We start from the raw sequence: 26,022 nt of genomic DNA, 5'->3' as shown, positions 1-26,022 counted from the left end.
TAGACGGCAGCCCACCAGGCTTCCCCGTCCCTGGGATTCTCCAGGCAAGAACACTGGAGTGGGTGGCCATTTCCTTCTCCAATGCATGAAAGTGAAAAGTGAAAGTGAAGTCACTCAGTCATGTCTGACCCTCAGCGACCCCATGGACTGCAGCCTACCAGGCTCCTCCGTCCATGGATTTTCCAGGCGAGAGTACTGGAGTGGCATGCTATTGCCTTCTCCTTTGCATAGTCTACCCCTGCTTAAGTAAAACTTGTTTCAACTCTTGTAATCTAAGCTCTACTTGAATGAGAAAAGACTTCTGCTTCTAATATATGTTGAAAGGACACTCTATTAATGAGTCTTGAGGAAATGGGGTGCCCATCTCAGGAAATCTTCTACCCATTTCAGACACAGCAGCACTATTTGGATGGCAGAGGGTCACATCATTATTCTACTTGAATATTTAAGGAGGGAAAGTCATTTGTGAATGAAGTCATTATTCAAAATATATAGGGTAAAGTCTAGGACCATCTTGTATTGGCATCAAAAGGCCTAAGTTTGTTAACTAATACTGCAAATCTGGAACTGTATCATAATTGTATTATGGAATGGGTACTTCTATATTTAATCCTATAATTAAATATAATAATATTTAAATTCTATATTTAAAACAAGTTTTGTTTTTTTTTAATGAATATATTTGCAAAGGGCTTCCGTCATAGCTCAGTTGGTACAGAATCTGCCTGCAATGCAGGAGACCTGGGTTCACTTCCTGGGTCAGGAAGATGTGGAGAAGGAAATGGCAACCCACTGCAGTATTCTTGCCTGGAAAATTCCATGACAGAGGAGGCTGGTGGGCTATACAGTCCATGGGATCCCAAGATTTGGACATGACTTAGTGACTAAACCACCACTGTGTTTTCAAAATAGAAGTGTTTGCTGAAAAAAATTAACCTAAAAGTTGAAAATTATGTTTTATTTGGTGAACAAATCTGAGGACTTAAACCCAGAAGACAGTGTCTCAGCTATCTCGAAGGACTGCTCTGGAGAAGTAAGGAAGGAGCTTCTAGAGGAGTTTCTACAACTAAAACCAGGTAGTTGGAACATCAAAACATCACTGTTAATTGAAGAAAACCAGACACCTCAAGTTAGTGAATTTACTGCTTTTCTGTGTATGGGAAGATGCAGGAATCTGGGCTCACTGAAATCATTTCTTTGATATGCGCCTTAACAATCTAGACCAGTATTCTGTTGTTTTCCACCCTCTATGGTCGCAGGTGGTCGCCATGACTGAAAGCTTGATGACCACAACATCCTTTGTTTTCTGATATAGAAGGCAACATTTTTCAGTCTCAGAAGTCGACTCTGGTAGATCAATAGTGCACAAAGATAGCTCCCTTGATATTTTACAAAGGGCTGTATACTAAGTTTATGATGTCCTTCACAGTTTTAAAGATCACACACTTTATGTGGTGAGAAACCATTGATTCAACATATACTTATTGAAAGCCTACTGTGTCCCAGACACTTCTCCAGGCAGATGAGATATAGCAAGAACAAAATATAGTTTAGTATATTCTCTTCAAGAGCATGTTTTGCCATGGCAAAGGGCTTTGCAAAAACCTCATGGAAAGGGAATGGTTTCTATCATTGGGAATCAATGTTGGTAACCTACAGGAAATTGGCAGCAGATTTCCCATGGTGTTTTCTGAAGCACTAGTGTGGTTAGCTGCTCAGTCACGTCTGACTCTCTACAATCTCATGGACTGTAGCCTGCCCAGCTCCTCTGTCCATGGAATGCTCCAGGCCAAAATACTGGAGTGGGTAGCCATTCCCTTCTCTGGGGGATCTTCCCAAGCTAAGGATCGAACCCATGTCTCCTGCATTGCAGATTCTTTACCAGCTAAGTCACCAGGGAAGCCCAAGAATACTGGAGTGGGTAACCTATTCCTTCTCCAGCAGATCTTTCCAGCCCAGGAATCAAACTGGGGTCTCGTGCATTGCAGGTGGATTCTTTACCATCTGAGCCATCAGGGAAGCACTAGAATCTTCCGAAGAGGAAGGTCACATATTTCATTGAGAGCCAGCTGTTCCAGCAGTTTATTTGAAGGCTAGAAATGTTCATATTCTTGAAGGAAATGTAGATAGCACTGAATTCAGCTAATTGAACTCATGTCTCACTCAGCCACTCTTCTGAGTTCCCTCTGGAAGAACTGCATCCAGAGAAGACAAAGGCTCTAAGACAAGTCCTGGAAATTAAGGATCATATTTTGATCCAGATCTGATAATGCAAGATACATTCAAAGTTAATTTCTGGGGCAAAATGGAAGAGATCCTGAATGTGCACTAGATCAGTGGTCCTAAAGCTTGAGTACACATCGGATTCATCTGCAAAACCAGAGTAATAGATCCTTCAACCTAACCCCAGAAATGCTGACACATACTGAGGTTTGAGAACCACTCCCCCGGATGTTAAAATCCATTTGGTGATGCACTGTCTGCCATAGTTTCTCAGAGATTTCCAGAGTCATTGGGTGAGACAGCAGGTTTCTATGGTGCCTTGCCTGATGTAGACTCCTCCTGCTTCTGAAAATCTATATAACAAACAAAAAGAAAAAAAGTCACAAAGATGACATTGCAAATGACATTGTAAATTATGTTAACTCTGGGTGATATGGTTCAATTTTAGACAAAGTACTCTTTTGATTAATTCTGGAACTAAGTAACATACTTTCATTTTTAAAAAATTGGATTATAGTTGCTTTATAATGTTGTGTTAGTTTCTGCTGTATAGCAAAGTGAGTAAGCTACAGGTATACATATATCCCCTCCTATTTTGGATTTCCTTTTTTCATTTAGGACACCACAGAGCATTAAGTAGAGGTCCCTGAGTTATACAGTAGTAGGTTCTTATTATTTATCTATTTTATACATGCTGCTGCTGCTAAGTCACTTCAGTTGTGTCCGACTCTGTGCAACCCCATAGACGGCAGCCCACCAGGCTCCCCCAACCCTGGGATTCTCCAGGCAAGAACACTGGAGTGGGTTGCCATTTCCTTCTCCAGTGCATGAAAGTGAAAAGTGAAAGGGAAGTCGCTCAGTTGTGTCTGACTCTTTGTGACCCCATGGACTGCAGCCTACCAGGCTCCTCTGTCCATAGGATTTTCCAGGCAAGACTACTGGAGTGGGGTGCCATCGCCTTCTCCGTTTATACATACTAGTGTATATAAATTCCAGTCTACTCCTCTCACACACTAGTAAAATACGAGTAAAGTACTTTGTCTAAAATTCTCCAAGCCAGGCTTCAGCAATATGTGAACCATGAACTTCCAGATGCTCAAGCTGGTTTGAGAAAAGGCAGAGGAATCAGAGATCAAATTGGATCATTGAAATAGCAAGAGAGTTCCAGAAAAACATCTATTTCTGCTTTATTGACTATGCCAAAGCCTTTGACTGTGTGGATCACAACAAACTGTGGAAAATTCTTCAGGAGATGGGAATACCAGACAACCTAGCCTGCCTCTTGATAAATCTGTATGCAGGTCAGGAAGCAACAGTTAGAACTGTACATGGAACAACAGACTGGTTCCAAATAGGAAAAGGAGTACATCAAGGCTGTATATTGTCACCCTGCTTATTTAACTTGTATGCAGAGTACATCATGAGAAACGCTGGGCTGGAAGAAGCACAAGCTGGAATCAAGATTGCCGGGAGAAATATCAATAACCTCAGATATGCAGATGACACCACCCTTATGGCAGAAAGTGAAGAAGAACTAAAAAGCCTGTTGATGAAAGTGGAAGAGGGGAGTGAAAAAGTTGGTTTAAAGCTCAACATTCAGAAAACTAAGATCATGGCATCTGGTCCCATCACTTCATGGGAAATAGATGGCGAAACAGTAGAAATAGTGGCCAACTTTATTTTTTTGGGCTCCCAAATCACTGCAGATGGTGATTGCAGCCATGAAATTAAAAGATGCTTACTTCTTGGAAGGAAAGTTATGACCAAGCTAGACAGTATATTAAAAAGCAGAGACATCACTTTGCTGACAAAGGGCCATCTAGTCAAGGCTATGGTTTTTCCAGTGGTCATGTATGCATGTGAGAGTTGGACTATAAAGAAAGCTGAGTGCTGAAGAATTGATGCTTTTGAACTGTGGTGTTGGAGAAGACTCTTGAGAGACCCTTGGACAGCAAGGAGATCCAACCAGTCCATCCTAAAGGAGATCAGTCCCGAGTGTTCATTGAAAGGACTGATGCTGAAGCTGAAACTCCAATACTTTGGCCACCTGATGTGAAGAGCTGACTCATTGGAAAAGACCCTGATGCTGGGAAAGATTGAGGGCAGGAGGAGAAGGGGACGACAGAGGATGAGATGGTTGTATGGCATCACCGACTCAATGGACATGGGTTTGGGCAGACTCTGGGAGTTGGTGATGGACAGGGAGGACTGGTGTGTTCATGGGGTTGCAAAGAGTCAGACACGACTGAGCGACTGAACTGAACCAATATTTTCATTTGTTGTTATCCAGGCATTACAATTAGGACCTGAATTTGGACCCTTGCACCACTGACTATGGAGCAAGAGATCTTTAAATCTTAAGGGAGTTTTTATTTTAAATGTATACCAATAGTATGTGGAATCAGGTAAATCAGTGAGCAGTAGGGAGATGTGAATTGTGTGACTAAGACTGCTACTGCTATTGGTTAAAGTCAATGGTTTGAATCGCTTAAATCCAAAGAGAGTCTTATAAATTTTTATTTTCTCTTCTTTGAATGTTACTCAGTTTAATGCATTTCTAAACTGAAAAACAAATACTACTAAAAATACTAGATTATATAAATTCTTCTTGGGCCACCTTTGCAAAGATTTCTTTCCAAAAGATGGTGGCAGCGATTTTTCCTTTGGTACTTTCTCCTAGCATTCTGAACTTGATGTATAGATTGTATGTTTTGTAGTACATCATTCTTTTCTTTAAATTTTTTGAGTTTTTCTTTACAAAAAGTCGTGGGAATTTACCAGCCTGAATCATAAATCTTTGCTGCAGTTGACTGCAACACACTTGAATTGCACAACAAAATGAACATACAGTTAAAAATTTGGCAGATCTGGTCATTGTTTTAAGTATAGTTCAGCCCCAAGGAAAAATGAAAACCAAGTTATAAGTTGAATTGTATATAGTGTATAGAATGAAGCTTTGAAGTAAGAATAGAATTTAGAAGCTGTCACAATCCTTGCCTAAAGCAAATATATTCGCTTTTGCAATATTTTCTTGAATTAGAATTCTATGCTTACCAGCTGCTATAAATCACTTTTTCCTTTATTACAGAGTTGGACACTGTGATACCTTAAAGTGGGTGTTGCTTATCTTGGGAGTGGTGTGGAAGTTGAATGAGTAGGGGAAGGAATTATTGCTATTTAACAACTGTTTGCAAAGATTCCAGTGTTCTTGGGAGGGAGCAGGAAGTATTAATTTAAAAATAGTTCCCGAAGCCAAAAAGTTGAGGGAAGAATAAAGCATTTTATTTTTTCATCTGTTTGGATTACCTCTAAGGAGATGAGTAATGAATGAAATTCAGGATTAGTACACAGGAAGGGCCCCTGAGAGACCGTCTAGACTCTAGGCCATCTTCCTCTTTCACAGAACTCCTCCTGACATTTTTGGAGAGAAACTCCTCTGCCATATTCTTAAGGACTCTGAAGGAAAGGGAATTAGGGAATTCTGAATAACCACTCCAGCATCTAATAAAAACTTCATCATCAAAATTTTTTTAATACTTTTTTTACCATCTCTAATTGAAATTTATATTTTCTTAGGACCTAGAAACTCAGTCATTTTATATCTAGATTTATATAGTTTATTTTTCCTGTCCATTAAAAAAATTGGTCAAAATTATTTTTAGTTCTAAAACACTTGGAAAAATCTCTGTCCTATGCCTTAAAATTTCAAGCTCTGTGTTCATTTACCCATGGTATTTTTCTAAGTCAGCAACAGAGCTCCCTTTACTGTCACTGATGCATTTTAAATTACTTTTGGGGAAAATTTCCTGGTAAAATTGTTTTGTGTCTTCCACATGTCTTTCATGGTAGTTATAAAAATTTCCAACATAGATTTCAGCTAAGATGGCCCTGCATGAAAAGATGAATCTTCTTTTTATCTCCCCAACTCCAGTGCTATGTAAAGAAAGGAAAATAGTTTTAAAGAAGACATTTGTAAATAATATAAATGCAAACATGACAGATCCTGGTGAGTACTTAGAAAAATTTCCTTATACTTCCATACGAGGATTAAAAACCCACTGCTTTTCCTTTTCTTTACTACTCCCAGCCTGCAGAGGCTGGCTCGCTCACTTTACTGCATTTCAACACTTTGGGATCACAGAATTTGTCACTGCCACTTGGCTCTTAAACTTACCCTACTTTGGAAGTCATTTCTTGTTGTAGGAAGTCAGATTTTCCTTTAGGAATATTTTTGCCTGACTATGGAGTAAGGTGGGACCTCTCTGATTGGCTTCCATGACTTTCCATGTTCCATTTTTCCATGATTTTCATGTCTCCATTGAGGCAGACTGTGAGACCTTTCCCTGGAACCCTTATTTGCATCTCTTTGGAAGAGATTTGGAATTTATTGCTGCTCTGCTTTGCTCCTGTTCCACCTGCATGTATTGCAGTTTCTCCCTGTGAATGAAAGCTTTACGTACTTGACACACAAATATTAAAATTGTTTAACAACTTACTACTCAAAAATGCTTATCTATTTGGGGATGGCTCTGTTAATTTTGGTATACATTTGTTGAAGAGTATGCAGTCAATAAAAATACAGAATTTGTAGTGACTTGGAAAAATACTTGTGTTAATATGCCTATTAAGTGAGAAAAGTGGGATGCAAAATTGTATATGTACTATGACCAGAGCTAAGTAAAATACAAAAACAAAAAGAACTCTGCTTCCTTCTAAAACATATATGCTTAGGAAAAGCCTGAAAGAGAAGTTGCTAAGTCATGGTTGATAGAGAATGGTGAAACCTTTGGCAATTTCCTGTTTTCCACTTTGTTTTCAAAATTTCTGTAATTGATTTGGTATCACTTCTATAGTGTAAATAAAAATTCAGTACCTTCCCTTTTAAGCAAAGCAACCTAATCATTACTATCATTAGACACCCATTTGCTTTTCAATACCTTAAAAGAGCAATTTCTCATTCTGTAAGTGATGTTGGTCATTGGAAAAAAGAGAAAAGAAAAAAAGGTATATAAATAAAATATTGAATTCACCTTTCTTTTATAAAAACTTTTTTTTGGCTGCACCATGCAGTATGTTGGAGGAGGAAATGGCAAACCACTCCAGTATCCTTGCCTGGAAAATCCCATGGACTGAGGAGCCTGGTGGGCTGCAGGCCATGGGGTTGCAAAGAGTCGGGCACAACTGAGCTGCTAACACATGCAGCATGTGGGATCTAAGTTCCCAGATCAAAGGTTGAACCTGTGCCCACTGTAGTGGAAGCCCAGAGTCATAACCAGTGGACCACCAGAGAAGTCTCATAAAGCTCTTTTTAATGTAAGTATAAAAGAAGTTTTTCAAGACTTTAATCTGATACAGTTTGCTCATGATCGTCAAATCTTTATTCAGGATAAGTTCTTCAGTTCAGAGGCAGACATTGAGACTCAGAAAGCAGGGTGATTTGCCACATTGAGCTGCAGTGCTGAGTCTAGAACATTCACCTCCAGCTGGCCATTAGAACTGCCTTCCCACCATGACTGCATCCCTCCATAGCCAAACTAAACTCAAAGTCTTTTTTGGTCTGGAACAGTCTTAGTTTTGCATTGCTGTTTCATCTGACATGCTTAAGAGCCAAAGAATATGAGAACAGTTTTGCATATATCTACTCTGCCAAAATTAACACGCACTGGCAATGGGGCTACTGAAGCCATTTAGAGGTCTTCAGTTCTGGGGCCAGGCCCTCTTTCTAACATGAATCACTTGAGCAGGGTGCTTGCAGAGAGTGACCATGCTCTGTTTGTGCTGGGGTACAGGAAGCAATCTTGGGAAAGGCTGTTTCCCAAAATGCAAATATTCACACACAGCTAATAAAGAGAACTTGTGGGAAATGGCTCCCCATCTAGCTTTTGCACTGCTTTCCCCCTCAGCACTAGGGCATGTTTTCCTGCTTCCATTTTTGTTCGTGTTGTTAACACTGTTTTGGGACAGCTCTGTTTATTACTGCTTCCAAAAAAATTTCCGTACCATGGGACATTTGTTTTGGCTAGTCGGAAGAAAGTTTGCATTTTCTGTCTCTTTAGGAGATGGAGAATACGAAGAGTATTTATTAAGGGAAATGTGACATTGCTCTGTGTTTGGCAGTTTCTTGGAAACTACTCAGCCTTGGGAACTTGTGCAATTGATGCCAAGACTCCAGTAATGGTTGTAAAGGTGTATGTTTTTATATCACAGTCTTAATGCTCTCTGCATTTCTGCTCTCAGGGAAGCTTTGTAAATGGAAATAAAGTGGAGTATTTATTTCTAAATCACCTTTAAAAACATCTGAACTTGCAAACTTACAAAGATGCTCTTCAGATATACTGTATCATGTAGTTCTTACAACACTCCTTTGGGAGTATGTCATTTTTCATATTTTAAAGATGAAAAAAAGCCTAGATTGCAGCTAAAAATTGGCAGAACAGTATGGTCTTCTTATGGCCTCCAATCTCAAATTCCATGTCCTTTCTCCCATCTCTATGATTTATGGCCTCTCTGCTCTAGGGGCCCCATTCTATTTACAGGATAAAAATTCACTAAAACTTTCACACTTGGTATAACAGAGCTGTTCTGAAATTATACTTCATTGCTTGCGTGAATTTCCATTTGCATCTTTCTCAGTGAGGGAAGGAGTACTGGAGCAATAGTAATTTTAGAAATTTCTCCCGAGATAGTGTTTTTGGTAGATTCAGTTCATTTTGCTTTAGTTAAGCCCTGGAAATATTATTATAAAATGATGGTTGAATTCAAATAGTGTTTTTTGTTAGAAATATCTATGTTCAGATTTGATTCATTAAAAAAAAAAGTTGTGTATGTGTGAGTACAGACTTAATAATACAAAATAGGGGCACTCTTTACTCAGGTTTTCTATTTGCCTGTTCAGGTGATTATTTTTGCCATCAGAAAGGAGGACGTTTGCCTTGAAAGAAAGCTCTGTGGTTTGTTAGTAGTTTTCATAGGATCCTCCAAGGTTTCTGTTCTTAATAGTGTTCTTTAGTCTGTGACATGAGTCAGTAATTGCTGAATGTTTCATCATGATTTTGTTTTATAAAATTGAGGTGTAGTTGATGTACAGTATTGTGTAAGTTACATAAGTATAATCGCTCAGTTGTGTCCAACTGTTTGTGACCCCATGGACTGTAGCCCACCAGGCTCCTCTGTCCATGGAGTTCTCTAGGCAGGAACACTGGAGTGGGTTGCCATTCCCTCCTCCAGGGGATTTCCCGACCCAGGGATCAAACCTGGGTCTCCTGCACTGCAGGCAGATTCTTTACCATCTGAGCCAACAGGAAAGCCTTGTGTAAGTTATATAGTGATTCATGATTTTTAAAGGTTATACTCCATTTATAGCTATTGTAAAATATTGGTTATATATCCTCCATTGTATAGTATATCCTTGTAGCGTACTTATTTTGTACATAATAGTTTGTATTCTCTACTCCTATTGTGCCCTCCCCCTTTTCCCCTCCCCACTGGTAACCACTAGTTTGTTCTCTATATTTGTGTATATGTATGTGTGTGTGTGTGTGTGTGTGTGTGTGTGTAGACACCTTTTTTAACCCTAACTCTATGAAACTGACACAAATGAAAAAAACATAATACTGTTTGCCCATCTTCTACTATACTGGTCTGCAACACACTTTTAAAAATTGCCTTTGCTCATTCAAAAAATATTTATGGAGAACCTACTGTGAAACTTGGACACAGAAGAGTCAGTGACTTGTCCAAGATGTCAGGGTTAGTAAATGCCACAGTCAGAACTTAAATGATGTCTATTTGGCAAGACACTGCAATATTCCTGCCTTGAGAACCCCATAAAGAGTATGAAAAAAGCAAAAAGATAGAAAAGATGAACTCCCCATGTTGGTAGGTTCCCAATATGCCACTGGAGATCAGTGGAGAAATAAGTCCAGAAAGAATGAACAGATGGAGCCAAAGCAAAAACAATACCCAGTTGTGGACGTGACTGGTGATGGAAGCAAGGTCCAATGCTGTAAAGAGCAATATTGCATTTGAATCTGGAATGTTAGGTCCATGAATCAAGGCAAATTGGAAATGATCAAACAGGAGATGGCAAGAGTGAATGTTGACATTCTGCTGCTGCTAAGTCGCTTCAGTCATGTCCGACTCTGTGTGACCCCATAGACGGCAGTCCACCAGGCTCCCCCATCCCTGGGATTCTCCAGGCAAGAACACTGGAGTGGGTTGCCATTTCCTTCTCCAATGCATGAAAGTGAAAAGTGAAAGGGAAGTCGCTCAGTCGTGCCTGACTCTTAGCGACCCCATGGACTACAGCCTACCAGGCTCCTCCATCCATGGGATTTTTCCAGGCAAGAGTACTGGAGTGGGGTGCCATTGCTTTCTCCGTTGACATTCTAGGAATCAGCAAACTAAAATGGACTGGAATGGGTGAATTTAACTCAGATGACCATTATATCTACTACTGTGGGCAAGAATCATTAGAAGAAATGGAATAGCCATCATAGTCAACAAAAGAGTCTGAAATGCAGTACTTGGATGCAGTCTCAAAAATGACAGAATGATCTCTGTTCATCTGCAAGGCAAACCATTCAATATCATGGTAATCCAAGTCTATGCCCCAGCCAGTAATGCTGAAGAAGCTGAAGTTGAACAGTTCTATGAAGACCTACAAGACCTTCTAGAATTGACACCCAAAAAAGATGTCCTTTTCATTATAGGGGGCTGGAAAGCAAAAGTAGGAAGTCAAGAAACACCTGGAGTAACAGGCAAATTTGGCCTTGGAATACAGCATGAAGCAGGGCAAAGGGAAATAGAGTTCTGCCATGAGAATGCACTGGTCATAGCAAACACCTTATTCCAGCAACAGAGGAGAAGACTCTACACGTGGACATCACCAGATGGTCAACACTGAAATCAGATTGACTATATTCTTTGCAGCCAAAAATGAAGAAGCTCTATACAGTCAGCAAAAATAAGACTGGGAGCTGACTGTGGCTCAGATCATGAACTCCTTATTGCCAAATTCAGACTGAAATTGAAGAAAGTAGGGAAAACCACTAGACCATTCAGGTATGACCTAAATCAAATCCCTTAGGATTATACAGTGGAAGTGAGAAATAGATTTAAGGCACTAGATCTGATAGACAGAGTGCCTGATGAACTATGGACAGAGGTTTGTGACATTGTACAGGAGACAGGGAGCAAGACCATCCCCAAGAAAAAGAAATGCAAAAAAGCAAAATGGCTGTCTGAAGAGGCCTTACAAATAGCTGTGAAAAGAAGAGAAGAGAAAAGCAAAGGAGAAAAGAAAAAATATAAGCATCTGAATGCAGAGTTCCAAAAATTAGCAAGGAGAGATAAGAAAGCCTTCCTCAGTGATCAATGCCAAGAAATAGAGGAAAACAATAAAATGGGAAAGACTAGAGATCTCTTCAAGAAAATTAGAGACACCAAGGGAACATTTCATGGAAAGACTGGCACAATAAAGGACAGAAATGGTATGGACCTAACAGAAGCAGAAGATATTAAGAAGGGGTGGCAAGAATACACAGAACTGTACAAAAAAGATCTTCATGACCAGATAATCATGACGGTGTGATCACTCATCTAGAGCCAGACATCCTGGAATGTGAAGTCAAGTGGGCCTTAGAAAGCATCACTACAAACAAAGCTAGTGGAGGTGATGGAATTGCAGTTGAGCTATTTGAAATCCTAAATGATGATGCTATAAAAGTGCTACCCTCATTACGCTGCAAATTTGGAAAACTCAGCAGTGGCCACAGGACTGGAAAAGGTGAGTTTTCATTCCAATCCCAAAGAAAGGCAATGCCAAAGAATGCTCAAACTATGGCACAATTGCACTCATCTCACATGCTAGCAAAGTAATGCTCAAAATTCTCCAAGCCAGGCTTCAACAATACATGAACTGTGAACTTCCAGGTGTTCCAGCTGGTTTTAGAAAAGGCAGAGGAACCAGAGATCAAATTCCTACCATCTGTTCAATTACCAGAAAAGTAAGAGAGTACCAGAAAAACATCTATTTCTGCTTTATTGACTATGCCAAAGCCTTTGACTTGTGGATCACAATAAACTGTGGAAAATTCTGAAAGAGATGGGAATACCAGGCCACCTCACCTACCTCTTGAGAAACCTGTATGCAGGTCAGAAAGCAACAGTTAGAACTGGACATGGAACAACAGACTGGTTCCAAATAGGAAAAGGAGTACGTCAAGGCTGTATATTGTCACCCTGCTTATTTAACGTATATGCAGAGTACATCATGAGAAATGCTGGGCTGGAGGAAGCACAAGCTGGAATTAAGATTGCTGGGAGAAATATCAATAACTTTGCATATGCAGATGACACCACCCTTATGGCGTGGTAAAAGTGAAGAACTAAAGAGCCTCTTGATGAAAGTGAAAGGGGAGTGAAAAAGTTGGCTTAAAGTGCAACTTTCAGAAAACGAAGATCATGGCATGTGGTCCAATTACTTCATGGCAAATAGATGGAGAAACAGTGGAAACAGTGGCTGACTATTTTTCTGGGCTCCAAAATCACTGCAGATGATGACTGTAGCCATGAAATAAAAAGACACTCCTTGGAAGAAAAGTTATGACCCACCTAGACAGCATATTAAAAAGCAGAGATATTACTTTGTCAACAAAGGTCCGTCTAATCAAGGCTATGGTTTTTCCAGTGGTCATGTATGGATGTGAGAGTTGGAGTATAAAGAAAGCCGGGTGCCAAAGAATTGATGCTTTTGAACTATGGTGTTGGAGAAGACTCTTGAGAGTCCCTTGGACTGCAAGGAGATCCAACCAGTCCATCCTAAAGGAGATCATTCCTGAGTGTTCATTGGAGAGACTGATCCTGAAGCTGAAACTCCAATACTTTGGCCACCACATGCAAAGAGTTGACTCATTGGAAAAGACTCTAATGCTGGGAGGGATTGGGGGCAGGAGGAGAAGGGGACAACAGAGGATGAGATGGCTGGATGTAATCACTGACTCAATGGACATGAGTTTGAGTAAACTCTGGGAGTTGGTGATGGACAGGGAGCCCTGGTGTGCTGTAGTTCATGGGGTCGCAAAGAGTCGGACATGACTGAGTGACTGAACTGAACTGAACTGATCTGGTTACAAAGCTTTGCACTTATTGATAACCACTAACCCATTATAAGGACTTCCCACATAGCACTAGTGGTAAAGAACCTGCTTGCCAATGCAGGAAACTTAAGAGACACAGGTTTGATCCCTGGGTTGGGAAGATTCCCTGGAGGAGGACATGGCAACCCACTCCAATATTCTTGCCTGGAAAAATCCCAGGGACAGAAGAGCCTGGTGGGCTACAGTCCATAGGGTTACAAAGAGTCGGACATGACTGAGCAACTTTGCATGCATGCAAGCAGATATAAACTGCTCAGTGTGTGTGTGAGAGAGAGAAAGAGAAAGAAAAAAAGAGAGAATGATTAAATTAACATATGAGACATGATCTTCCCTCTCCAGGTCCTTTCAAAGGGCAGCACTTTGGGGGGATCACACCCATCTTGTCTTCTGAATGAGCTCTGTCCTTCCTACACATATATCTTCATTATTCCCTAGTGCCAAGAAAATATAGCTTGGTAGCATTTCAATAGAAGAACATAGATGTGTAAGTGAGAATAATCACTCTGTCTGAAAAGCAGACATTTTCATAGTGACCTTCCTTTTCTGACTTTTGACAAATAGTTTAATCTTCAGTGTTTTAAAAAATGACTTCTTTCAGGCATGAAAAATATTGGAAACTAATTTCAACAACACAGAATGATCTTTTCCCTCTGCAAAGATCTTAATGCTAAGTGTTGTGGGTAGGAGGTGATAGGAAATGAGGACATACTCAGTTACTGCCTTAATCTGGTCAGTTTAGGACAAGAAAGAAGATTGGTCCTAAAGCAGCGGCACCCTTTGTGTAATTCACAGTACTGAATAACCAGATTGATCATGAGCAGTCTGGGACCAGATAGACACCAAAATTGACAGTGTTAAGCAACTATTTGCCTAATGGAAAGAAACTTGATGGTGCAGTATTGTGCATGCTGAACCCAATGATTAAAACAAGAGTGTTTCTATTTTCTATCCCCCACCTCCAGCTTTGTTGAGGTATAACTGATGAATAAAACTGTGTATACTTACTGTGTGCAACTGATGGTTTGTGCAATGATGATTTGACATATGTATACATTTTTAAAGATTACTATAATCAGGTTAATTAACATACCCATCACCTCACCTACATTTTATTTTTTGGTAGTGAGAACACTTACGATCTATTCTCTTAGCACATTTCAATTATTCAATGTAGTATTGTTTTCTTTTTTTAAAATATAAATTTATTTTAATTGGAGATTACTTTTTAAAAGGGGCTTGGCTCATCAGCTGACCTCAAGGGCCTTGCACTTATTTTGTAAAAAGTTATATTTATTTATTTTTGGCTGTGCTAGGTCTTCATTGCCGCTCAGGCTTTTCTCTAGCTGCTCTCTAGTTGCGGTGTGTGGGCTTCTCATTTGTAGTGGGTTCTCTTGTGGAGCATGGGCTCTAGAGTGGGTGGGCTTCAGTAGTTGCGGCTCCTGGGCTCCAGAGCACAAGCTTAATAGTTGTGGTACACAGGCTTGGCTGCCCCTTGGCATATTGGATCTTCCCGGACCAAAGATTGAACCTGTGTCTCCTGAATTGGCAGGCGGATTCTCTACCACTGAGCCACTGGGAAAGCCCTCTACAGTATAGTATTATTAGCTATAATTGCCATGCTGTACATTAGATTTCCTCAAGACTTACTCATCTGGTAACTTGTACCCTTTGACAAGTATCTCTCATCTCCCTCACCCCTGAGTCCTGATAACCACCATTCTACTCTGTTTCTATGAATTTGACTTTTTTTTCTTTTTTAAGATTCCATGTATAAGTGAGATTGTATAATATTGTCTTTTTTGTATCTGGCTCCTTTCACTTAGCATAATGTCCTCTAGTTTCATCTGTGCTTTCTTGTGTGTGCTCAGTCATGTCTGACTCTTTGCGACCCCGTGGACTGTAGCCTACCATGGAATTTTGAAGGCAAGAATACTAGAGTGGCTTCCCTTTCCTTCTCCAGGGGATCGTTCCCACCCAAGGACTGACCCTGCCTCTCTTGTGTCTCCTGCAGTGGCAGGTGGATTCTTTACCACTGTGCCACCTGGGAGGCCCCTAGGTTCATCCATGGTGTTGCAAGTGGCATGATTTCTGTTTGCTCATGACTGAATAATATTTCATTGTTATATATTTATCTATTATATAGCTTCCCTGGTGGCTCAGAAAATAAAGAGTCTGCCTGCAATGCAGGAGACCCAGGTTTGATCCCTGAGTGAGAGAGATCCCCTGGAGAAGGAAATGGCAACCTACTCTAGTACTCTTGCTTGGAAAAATCCCATGGATGGAGGAGCCTGGTGGCCTATCCCCCATGGGGTAGCAAAGAGTCTAACACACACACATTTATCTATTAATTTGTCTCACATCTTCATTATCCATTTAACGGACACTTAGTTTGTCTTCATATCTTGGATATTGTAGATAATAAACATAAGTGTTTGCATTTTATTTCTCAAAAATGTCTATTTTGAATTGACAATTAAAAAAAAAGAGAAAACCAAACTGGTCTTCCACCACAGACTGTTTGAGAACACTGTGCTAAATCATTGTCAAGTCAGGTTTTTTACTGAATTGAAAAAAAGAAAAAAAAATTGAGTATAAAATACAAGATTAAAACTATAGTGTTAGATTTTCTTCAACCCTTGGTCAACTAGGTGAATAGAATTGAAAGGATTCTGGAGATTTGCAATCGCATGGAGTCAAATTTTGCTTAATTCCAAGTGAGAAATTTTGCCAAAAATTTAAGAGAGCACAAGCCCTAGTAACTAGCCTAACAGTTGAATGTCTTAACAAAGGAACCATGAGGGTGACTTTCCTTGGTCTCACACAAGGAACTATATTTATTCAATGACTACTGAGCACCTAGTCCGTGCCTAGGGCCATTCCCTAAATACTAGGAAATGCTTCTAGAATAGCATAAGGGGTGGTCTGTGTACATACAAACATTCTTAGAGATGATTTAAACCTAAGCCCTTTGAGTTTCTTGAGTAACTGTGGAGGAACTCAGGCCCACTGAGCATATCTGCAAAATGTTCATAGCTGATTGGGCTTCATTCCTGCTTTACCTATTTTCCTGGCCTCGTTATCTGTCGCTCCAGTTGTCTCTGCTCCTACTTTTGGAATGGACTCAGAAGATAGTAAGTCAGACAGGTTAATGGGAATCACAGAAGAGTGCAAAAGATAAAGCTGGACTATATCTGCAGAGGTGGCTTCCAGCACAAAAGTAATTGGCTTTGATGACTAGGCGAGGAGGTGTGGTCAGCATGTGCCTCCTGAGGATGTGGTGACTTCCACGAGCATCAGTGTCAGTTCAGCATAAAGTTAGCAGCATATATGTAGCATTGAAATCTAGATACAAGATCCTAGCGTATAGCACAGGGAACTATATTCAAAATCCTGTGATAAACCATAATGGGAAAGGATATATAAAAAAAAGAATGTCTATATGTGTATAACTGAGTTATTTTGCTGTACAACAGTTTGGCACAACATTGCAAATCAACTATACTTCAATAAAAAATAAAATTAACAGTAAATCAGCAAAAAAAAAAAAAAAAAAAAAAAACACCAAAAAAAACAAAAATCCAGTCATCAAGATTTTAATCCTCAGTCAGCCAGTTTGATTCTCTATCAAGAAGAAGGCAAGACTGCAGTGAAATCCCTGCTAGAATTCCTATTTGGTAAAGGGTATCCTCTAACATTCAACTGTGTGATCTTTGGAAGCTTCTAAAGATAGAGAACGCCTTCAGAAAAATCACACAATCTTTTTTTGATGTTTTTGTCTTTCGTTTTGATTTTATTTTCCTGATTTATCACTAATAGGTTTGTTGTCATATAAAAGAGAAAGTTTCCATCATAGATGTCTTGGGTGATACAAGTTGTAAAGGAGTCTGTTTTTCTGATGAATGTCCAGATAGCACTGAATGAGGGGAGCCTAATGGTTCAATCTCTGTCAGCAATTAGGCTGGACCCATAAACAGGAACACATGTTGAGGCTGGGTAACTGACTGGAACAGCTAGGTATTTCTTAGCAAGATTTCCTGAACCTTGAGTTTTCTCCACATGGTGTGCCTGGGAGAAGTTGGGGAGGTCAAGAGAAAATAAGCACAAGTCAAAGGGAGACATGTAAAATAAACAGTGACATCTGGCAGACGACTTCCTCCCATGGACGTAGGAAGGGCTCTTACTCAGGGCGGCGAATGTGAAATGTTGTTCTTGGCAGCGTATGAGCTTAATGTCCATCAGATCTGGGAATGAGGGTTGCTTAAGTTTATATTTCTTTTGCTGATGGTATGCACCTTAAGATCTGATGCTCACAACATCCACCATCCATTCGGCCATTCTTTGAATCATTAGATTTCACTTTGATGCATTTTCAAAAGAGGTCTGAACATTAAAGACCATAGAATTCTTCATTATCTAAACTTGCTTATCTCCTTAATGAACTGTATTATTTACATTGGAGAGGTCCAATACTGCACCTCTCTTTGGTCAGTAACGAAAAGAACTTTAAATTCTAACAATTCAGCATGCCACTTCAAGCATACCGATGTGGTAGAAGCCCTCTGTAATTTCTTGATGCGTAACTGTTCATATTAAATGATTAATAAGAAATTTAGCCTTTAATAACTTTATAATGTATTAGTCTAATTCTCATCACTGGCTTATTAAGGGTATTTTCAGAAATTTTATTACCAAAATAGACATTTTTATTGAAAAAAGAACTGAAAAATGACTGAAAACACACATATTACATATTGATAAAATAAAACAAAACAGAAATTTATAAAATAGAAAACATTGCAGTCTGCCACCCAGGCCACACCAAGTGGCAATTCCATGACTTGTATAACTCAGAAATGAAGTATTACACAATTCTTATTTTCAAGTGACATTCACTATTTTTAAGTTAATGTAAAGATAGCAAAACTTTCCAGTTTGATTGTGGGAGTTCTGAAATTTATTGCTTCTCAGTGAAATAGGGAAAGAGGTGTTTTCCTTGTTGCGGGGGAAGAGGATGGAAAATAGTCTGTTCCTCTGGAGAGGACAGTGAATAGACGTCCATTTCATCTCCCATCTCGCTGCTCTTCCCTCCTTTTTGTTTCTCGGTCATTGCCATTTATGAAAAGCAGATGGAAGTAAAGTGGTTTACACATAGCATGATCATTTTTTATGTTATGGGAAATGTGGATGCCCTGGTTTCAGGACTTTTCTGACAATGTTCTTTTGTTTTGTTTTGTTTTGTTTTTCTCTTTGCAGAGGGAAACCATCTGTTTTTCTGAAGCCAGGCACTTCCTGATGCTCAGAAAAGCTCACTGACTTCAGGTGAGAATCTGTGTCTATGATCTCCAAGGGAAAATGAACAATTCTAGGCTTCCCAAAGTGGGAAGGTGTTTGAGTGGCAGTGATCTGAAGAGCATGTCTAGCAGGAGCTAAGCCATCTGTGGAAGATAGTTCAGCAATCTTATTTGAGAAAACCTGTCACTTTTACACTTAAACTGGCCACCTCTACCCATATTGTTATAGCAAAAACAGCATAAAGACTTTAACATACCTTTTTGAAACAAGTATAATAGAATTTAGAGTTAGAGGCTATTTCTATCTAGTGACATTTGACACAAGGAGTAACTTTGGAGTTAGTGGCAGTGATCCTACAAAGAGGTAATCCTGTGCAGCCGTCATTCATTTTAAAAAATATTGAGATGCCTGGTGCTCTATCTCTTCAGAGCTCCAGACCCACATGACTGGCTGGCCACTGCATGTCCCTCTTTTACTATATCAAAAATAATGGGAATTGGTTACAGCATTTTTTGTGTTTATTACTATTTTAATTTTTTAAATTTATTTTTATTTATTTTAAAAATTTATTTATTTTTTGATTGCTTTATAGAATTTTGTTGCTTTCTGTCAAACCTCAACATGAATCAGCCATAGGTATACATATGTCCCCTCCCTCTTGAACCTCCCTCCCATCTATGTCCCCATCCCACCCCTCTAGATTGTTACAGAGCCCCTGTTTGAGTTCCCTGAGACACACAGCAAATTCCCATTGGCTATCTGTTTTACATATGATAATGTAAGTTTCCGTGTTACTCTCTCCATACCTCTCACCCTCTCGTCTCCTCTTCTGGTGTCCATAAGTCTGTCCCTATGTCTGTTTCTCCATTGCTGCCTTGCAAATAAATTCATCACTATCATCTTTCTAGATTCCATATATATGTTAGTATAAAATCTATCTTTCTCTTTCTGACTTCATGCTGTATAATAGGCTGTAGGTTCATCTTCATTAGAACTGACTCAAATGTGTTCCTTTTGCTCTACAGTGTTGTGTTAGATATATGTATGAAAGTGAAGTTGCTCAGTCGTGTCCAACTCTTTGCGACCCCATGGACCAGGCTCCTCTGAGCATGGAATTTTCTAGGCAAGAATACTGGAATGGGTTGCTATTTCCTTCTCCAGGGAATCTTCCCAACCCAGGAATCGAGCCCAGGTCTCCCCCGTTGTAGACAGACGCTTCACCATCTGAGCCACCAGGGAATGATATATGTATACTTCTTACTTATTCTACAACAGCATGAATAAGCAAGAAGTATACATATATCCCCTCCCTTTTGTGTCTCCCTCCCTCTGGACCCCATCCCACCCCATCTAGGTCATCACAGAGCACCCAGCTGAACTCCCTGTATTATGCAACAGCTTCCCATTAGGTCTCTATTTTACATCTGGTAGTATGTCAATGCCACGGCACTTTAGAACAGAGAGCATCTGAAGGAAGTTCATTACAGAGATCCAGTTAGCCCCAAGGGGAGATGTGAGCCATAAAAGGCAGGGGGACTAGGGTCTGGCTGTGATTTGGGACTTTATGCTGTGTCTGTCCTGGTTGGCCTTGGTGGATGCATTGTCTGCGCTGCTGTAGACACGCCAGGCACTTTGAGGTGCCTTCACTGCTCACATGTTTATGTATCATAATTTCAGCATCATAAAGAGATTGAACCAATTCTCTCTTGGTCTTCATTCCTCCTAACAAAGGTGGGGAAAGAGTCAACGTATTGTATGCCACGTCTCAACCATGAACAAAGTAATTAGTGAAAAAACACATAGACAGTAGAAGAAATTCTTCTTGGGCCGCTGACAAAGACGTAGGAGGCAACTGCATTTTTCTGAAAGATCAGCACGTACTGTGGCTGTGGTTTAATTCTTGCCAAATGAAAATAGGCCAGTAGCCTGGGGGTGTCGCTTCCTGTAACATGATGGGTCCTGGGCAGGTTATCTACAGAAGGAGAGGAAAGACGGGACAGGAGCTGGGCACGTACCCTAGCCCAGGATGGGCAAAGGCAAGACAGGTTGCTAGCTCTGGAAGATCTGAATTCTGGGTCATTTGCTGAGTCACAGGTAAGTAAGTAAGTAAGTAAGTGAAGTCGCTCAGTCAGTGTCCGACTCTTTGCAACCCCTTGGACTGTAGCCTACCAGGCTCCTCTGTCCATGGATTTTCCAGGCAATAGTACTGGAGTGGATTGCCATTTCCTTCTCCAGTGGATCTTCCCGACCCAGGGATCGAACCCGGGTCTCCCACATTGTAGACAAACGCTTTACCGTCTGAGCCACCAGGGAAGTCCGAGTCACAGGTTGAAGAGAGCAAGGCAGGCAATTAGGTATCAGCAAGGCTGTGGAAATGAGGACTTAGTTTCAGAAAGGGGCAATAAAAGTGAACTGAAGTATGGTTTTTAAGGACTGATGTATCCCAGAGACTGAGACAAAAACCCACCCACAAGCTCCTGTGAAGAGAGGAGGGCTTGAAGATCTGGAGATGGGAGTAGGGGGAGTGACTTGAGGAGGGTCTTATACATAGGTAAAGAGGGCTTTTGACTCTATTCACATGAGAATTCCTCTGGTGAATGAGAAAAATATATGAGATTTTTGTATTTCTGTGCTTTATTAGTCAGTACCAAAAAGTGGAGAACCTGTGAGATATTGCCTCCAGAACCAATTTAAACTTAATTTATCAACAATACTAACAGTAAATTGACTCTTCTCACTGACTTACATAATAACCTAGAGAGAGCTTCTTCAATGTAAAATAGCACAGCCAGAACTGATAATGAGCAGTAAATTGGAGAGGAAAAGTCTTGTTTTGAGGGAGAACAACCAAAGACACCTGTTTATTTTTCTAATAAATTTCTTTTGTTTATTTTATTAAATTTTTTTTTCTATTTTTTTGGCTGTGCCACATGGCTTGTGGGATCTTAGTTCCCCAACCAGGGATTGAACTCATGTCCCCTGCAGAGGAAGCATAGTGTCTTAACCATTGCACTACCTGGGAAGTCCCAAGACACCTTTGGTTTCAATGGTTTTGAATAACCATTTCTCCTGTCCCTTTTCCCCCTATATTTTCATTTCTCTTTTATTTCTTAAAGGAGATGGCAATGAACATTTCTGTGGAAATGGAGTGCTCTTATGCTTATATTTCCTATCTCTTTAACAGACAGTGTCCTGTTATTTTTCCTGACTTTGTATTATCTTGTGATGCTGAATACAAGAATATCTGCCTTCCCCCAAGCGCTGAAGGCCCCCAGTGGGATGTTATAACCTTCATGAAGCCTTTTTAAACTATTTACCACCCAACCAGTGTTCTTATAGTCATCACTACACACCTTAGTACTTCATTTTTATTTACATGTTTTATCTCACATCAATTTTCTTGCCTGGAAAATTCCATGGACAGAGAGAAGCCTGGCAGGCTACAGTCCATGGGGTTGAAAAGAGTTGGACATGACTGAGTGCACACATGCCCGCACACACAAAGTTATTTTTCCTCCTCATCAAGTTGATCAAATTCCAGATCCTTGTGTTCTTCAATGTAGAAATGTGTCTTCTGATGGAGAATATCTCCTTTTCTCTTGCATCTGAAAGATGTCCCTTTTCCTCTTGGATCTTGAATCACTAACCCAGTTCGTCATACTTGGGGTCCCTTCCTGAACAGCCCTAGGCACTAACGTTGGCATTTCTAATGCCAGTCTCCTAGGATCCTGCCCAAGATTTACATGATTGTTTTTTTTAACCTGCCTGCTCCTTTCCGCTCTCTCCATCACTCACTCCATCTGTTTGAACACATGGCTTTGGAGCCTGAGTTAGGAAACACTCACTCTCCCTCCTGTCTGTCTCACTTCCTCACACCCCTGCCATACTCACAACACTCCTGACACCAGATGAGGGGGTGGTTTGCACATCAAGCAAGTCTCTGTGATGCCAGGTGAGTGTCTTGCAATTCAACTTTGTTCGGCACTACCTATATAAAGGTAGCATCAGATCCCACAGCTGAAAGGCTGCCTTGAGAGATCCCCCCATGTTAGATGCCAATCACAAATAGTAAGTTCCCAGGTTACCCACAAGTTTTTAAAATTAATCAATTAATTTGCTTTTGGCTGCACTGGGTCTTGATTGCTTGTCCAGTTGCGGTGAGGGGGGCTACTCTTTGTTGTGGTGCAAGGGCTTCTCATTACCGAGGCTTCTCTTGTTGTGGAGCATGGTCTCTAGAGCTCGGGCTCAGTAGTTGTGGCTCATGGGCTTAGTTGCATGTGGGATCTTCCTGGGCCAGGGATCAAACCCTTGTCCCCAGCATTGTCAGGCAGATTCTTAACCACTAGACCATCAGGGAAGCCCTACCCACAACTTTTCAATTTGACAGCAAAGTAGAAATTTCCATAACCTCTTCCCTCTTAGATTTGATTATTTGCTAGAATAGTTCACAGATCTCAGGGAAAAAGTCCATGTTTCATTTTATGGGATAATAAATGATGTGATGAAGGATACAGATGAACAGCCAGATAAAGAGATGTACAGGAGAAAACATATGGTAAATTTCTTGCCCTCCCTGGGCACACTGCTTCCCTGTTGCTGCTGCTGCTGCTAAGTCGCTTCAGTCGTGTCCGACTCTGTGCGACCCCATAGACGGCAGCCCACCAGGCTCCACTGTCTCTGGGATTCTCCAGGCAAGAACACTGGAGTGGGTTGCCATTTCCTTCTCCAATGCATGAAAGTGAAAAGTGAAAGTGAAGTCGCTTAGTCGTGTCCGACCCTTAGCGACCCCATGGACTGCAGACTCCCAGGCTCCTCCGTCAATGGGATTTTCCAGGCAAGAGTACTGGAGTGGGGTGCCATTGCCTTCTCCGACACTGCTTCCCTAGCAGATCACATATTCAGCAACCAGAAGTTCTCCAAACCTTGTACTTTGAGGATTTTTATGGAAGCTTTATCTCACATGTGTGATGGATCCTTAACTCCATTTCCTGCCTCTGCCCCCTCTCTGGAGAATCAGGGGAATGGCTGATTCCCCTAATTGGAAAATTCCAAGCTTCTCTTCACAACTTGGTCTTTCTGGTGATCAGCCCTCTTCTAGGAACCATCCAAGAGCCCAACCAGAGCCACCTCTTTAGAACAAGACATTCCTATCACCCTGGAAATTCCAAGGGATTTAGGAACTTTGTGGCAGGAACCAGGACCAAAGTCCGAATATTAGCAAAAAAAAAAAAAAAAAAAAAAAGATGCTTCTAGTGCTCTCATCACTTAGGATATCACAAGGGTTTTAGGAGGTCTTCACAGGAACTGAGAGCAGGAATCAATATGATGTTGTTGTTTAGTTGCTAAGTTATGTCTGACACTTTTGAGACCCCATGGACTGTAGCCTGCCTGGCTCCTCTGTCCATAGGATTTCCCAGGCAAGAATAGTGATGTGAGTTGCCATACCTTTCTCCAGGGGTCTTCCTGAACTAGGGGTAGAACCTGTGGCTCCTGCATTGGTGGGGCGGCGGAGGGGTGGGGGGTCTTTACCACTGAGTCACCAGGGTAGCCTAGAAACAATGCATGTATTTTCTATTTCACAGAGCGCCTACTTGATTATTCTCACATGGGAAGTTTTCTAGACAAGGCTATGATCCTTCTTGATCTGATGCTTCCTGACAGCTATATTTTGACTTTTTTTTAAATTGATAATTATTGATTTGCCTTTTTATTGAAATTAGTCACTTGAGCAATTTTGCAAAAAATAACAAAAATATTTATCCTGTAAACACAATTCTTATATTCATAAAAGTTTATACATTTGCTTTGATAACTGTATCTAATATGTACATATTTTTATTTTTTCCTCACATTTCAGATACACATCATCCAAATACTATCATTTTATATGTCCTCAGCAGTAATTACATTAATGTGTAATAAACTGCTCGATCATTTCTCTCAAGTTGACTCCGTGGCTTGTTTCTAGTAATTCTCTGTTCTAAATATTGCCCTTTGGGAGCACGTGGCGGGAAGCAGGGTGAGGGTGGGTTCCAAAAAAGTTAAGTCAAAAATTTGTTTTGTTTTCTAACAAGTAATTTAACTCCTCTGAATCTCAGTTTCCACATTTATATTTTGACTTTTAATGATCTTTAAATATTTTCCCCTATGTTGTTGATATTTGGTCGATGCTTCCTCTCTGCTACCATATTTAATGTACTGTTTATGGTGATAGAAGTAAAGTCTGATCCTGTAAAGAACAATATTGCATAGGAAGCTGGAATTTTAGGTCCGTGAATCAAGGCAAATTGAAAGTGGTCAAACAGGAGATGGCAAGAGTGAACATTGACATTTTAGGAATCAGTGAACTAAAATGCACTGGGATGTGTGAATTTAACTCAGATGATCATTATATCTACTACTGTGAGCAAGATCCCTTAGAAGAAATGGAGTAGCCATCATAGTCAGCAAAAGAGTCTGAAACGCAGTACTTGGATGCAATCTCTAAAACAACAGAATGATCTCTGTTCATTTCCAAGGCAAACCATTCAATATCACAGTAATCCAAGTCTATGCCCCGACCAGTAATGCTGAAGAAGCTGAAGTTGAACAGTTCTATGAAGACCTACAAGACCTTCTAGAACTAACACCCGAAAAAGATGTCCTTTTCATTATAGGGGACTGGAATGTGAAAGTAGGAAGTCAAGACATCTGGAGTAACAGGCAAATCTGGCCTTGGAGAACAAAGCAAAGCAGGGCAAAGGCTAACAGAGTTTTGCCAAGAGAATGCACTGGTCATAGCAGACACCCTCTTCGAACAACACAAGAGAAGACGCTACACATGGACATCACCAGATGGTCAATACCAAAATCAGATTGAGTATATTTGCAGCTGAAGATGGAGAAGCTCTATACAGTCAGTAAAAACAAGACCAGGAGCTGACTGTGGTTCAGATCATGAACTCCTTATTACAAAATTCAGACTTAAATTGAAGAAAGTAGGGAAAACCACTGGACCATTCAGGTATGATCTAAATCAAATCCCTTACGATTATACAGTGGAAGTGACAAATAGATTCAAGGGATTAGATCTGATAGACAGAATGCCTGAAGAACTATGGACAGAGGTTCGTGACTTTGTATAGGAGACAGGGATCAAGACCATCCCCAAGAAAAAGAAATGCAAAAAGGTGAAATGGTTGTCTGAGCAGGTCTTACAAATAGCTGAGAAAGGAAGAGAAGCTAAAAGCAAAGGAGAAAAGCAAAGATATACCCATTTGAATGCAGAGTTCCAAAGAATAGCAAGGAGAGTAAGAAAGCCTTCTTCAGTGATCAATGCAAAGAAATAGAGAAAAGCAATAGAATGGGA

This window comes from Bubalus bubalis, chromosome 17 (assembly GCF_019923935.1).
Source record: "Bubalus bubalis isolate 160015118507 breed Murrah chromosome 17, NDDB_SH_1, whole genome shotgun sequence".
Classification (NCBI taxonomy): Eukaryota; Metazoa; Chordata; class Mammalia; order Artiodactyla; family Bovidae; genus Bubalus; species Bubalus bubalis.
This window is presented reverse-complemented; position numbering follows the sequence as displayed.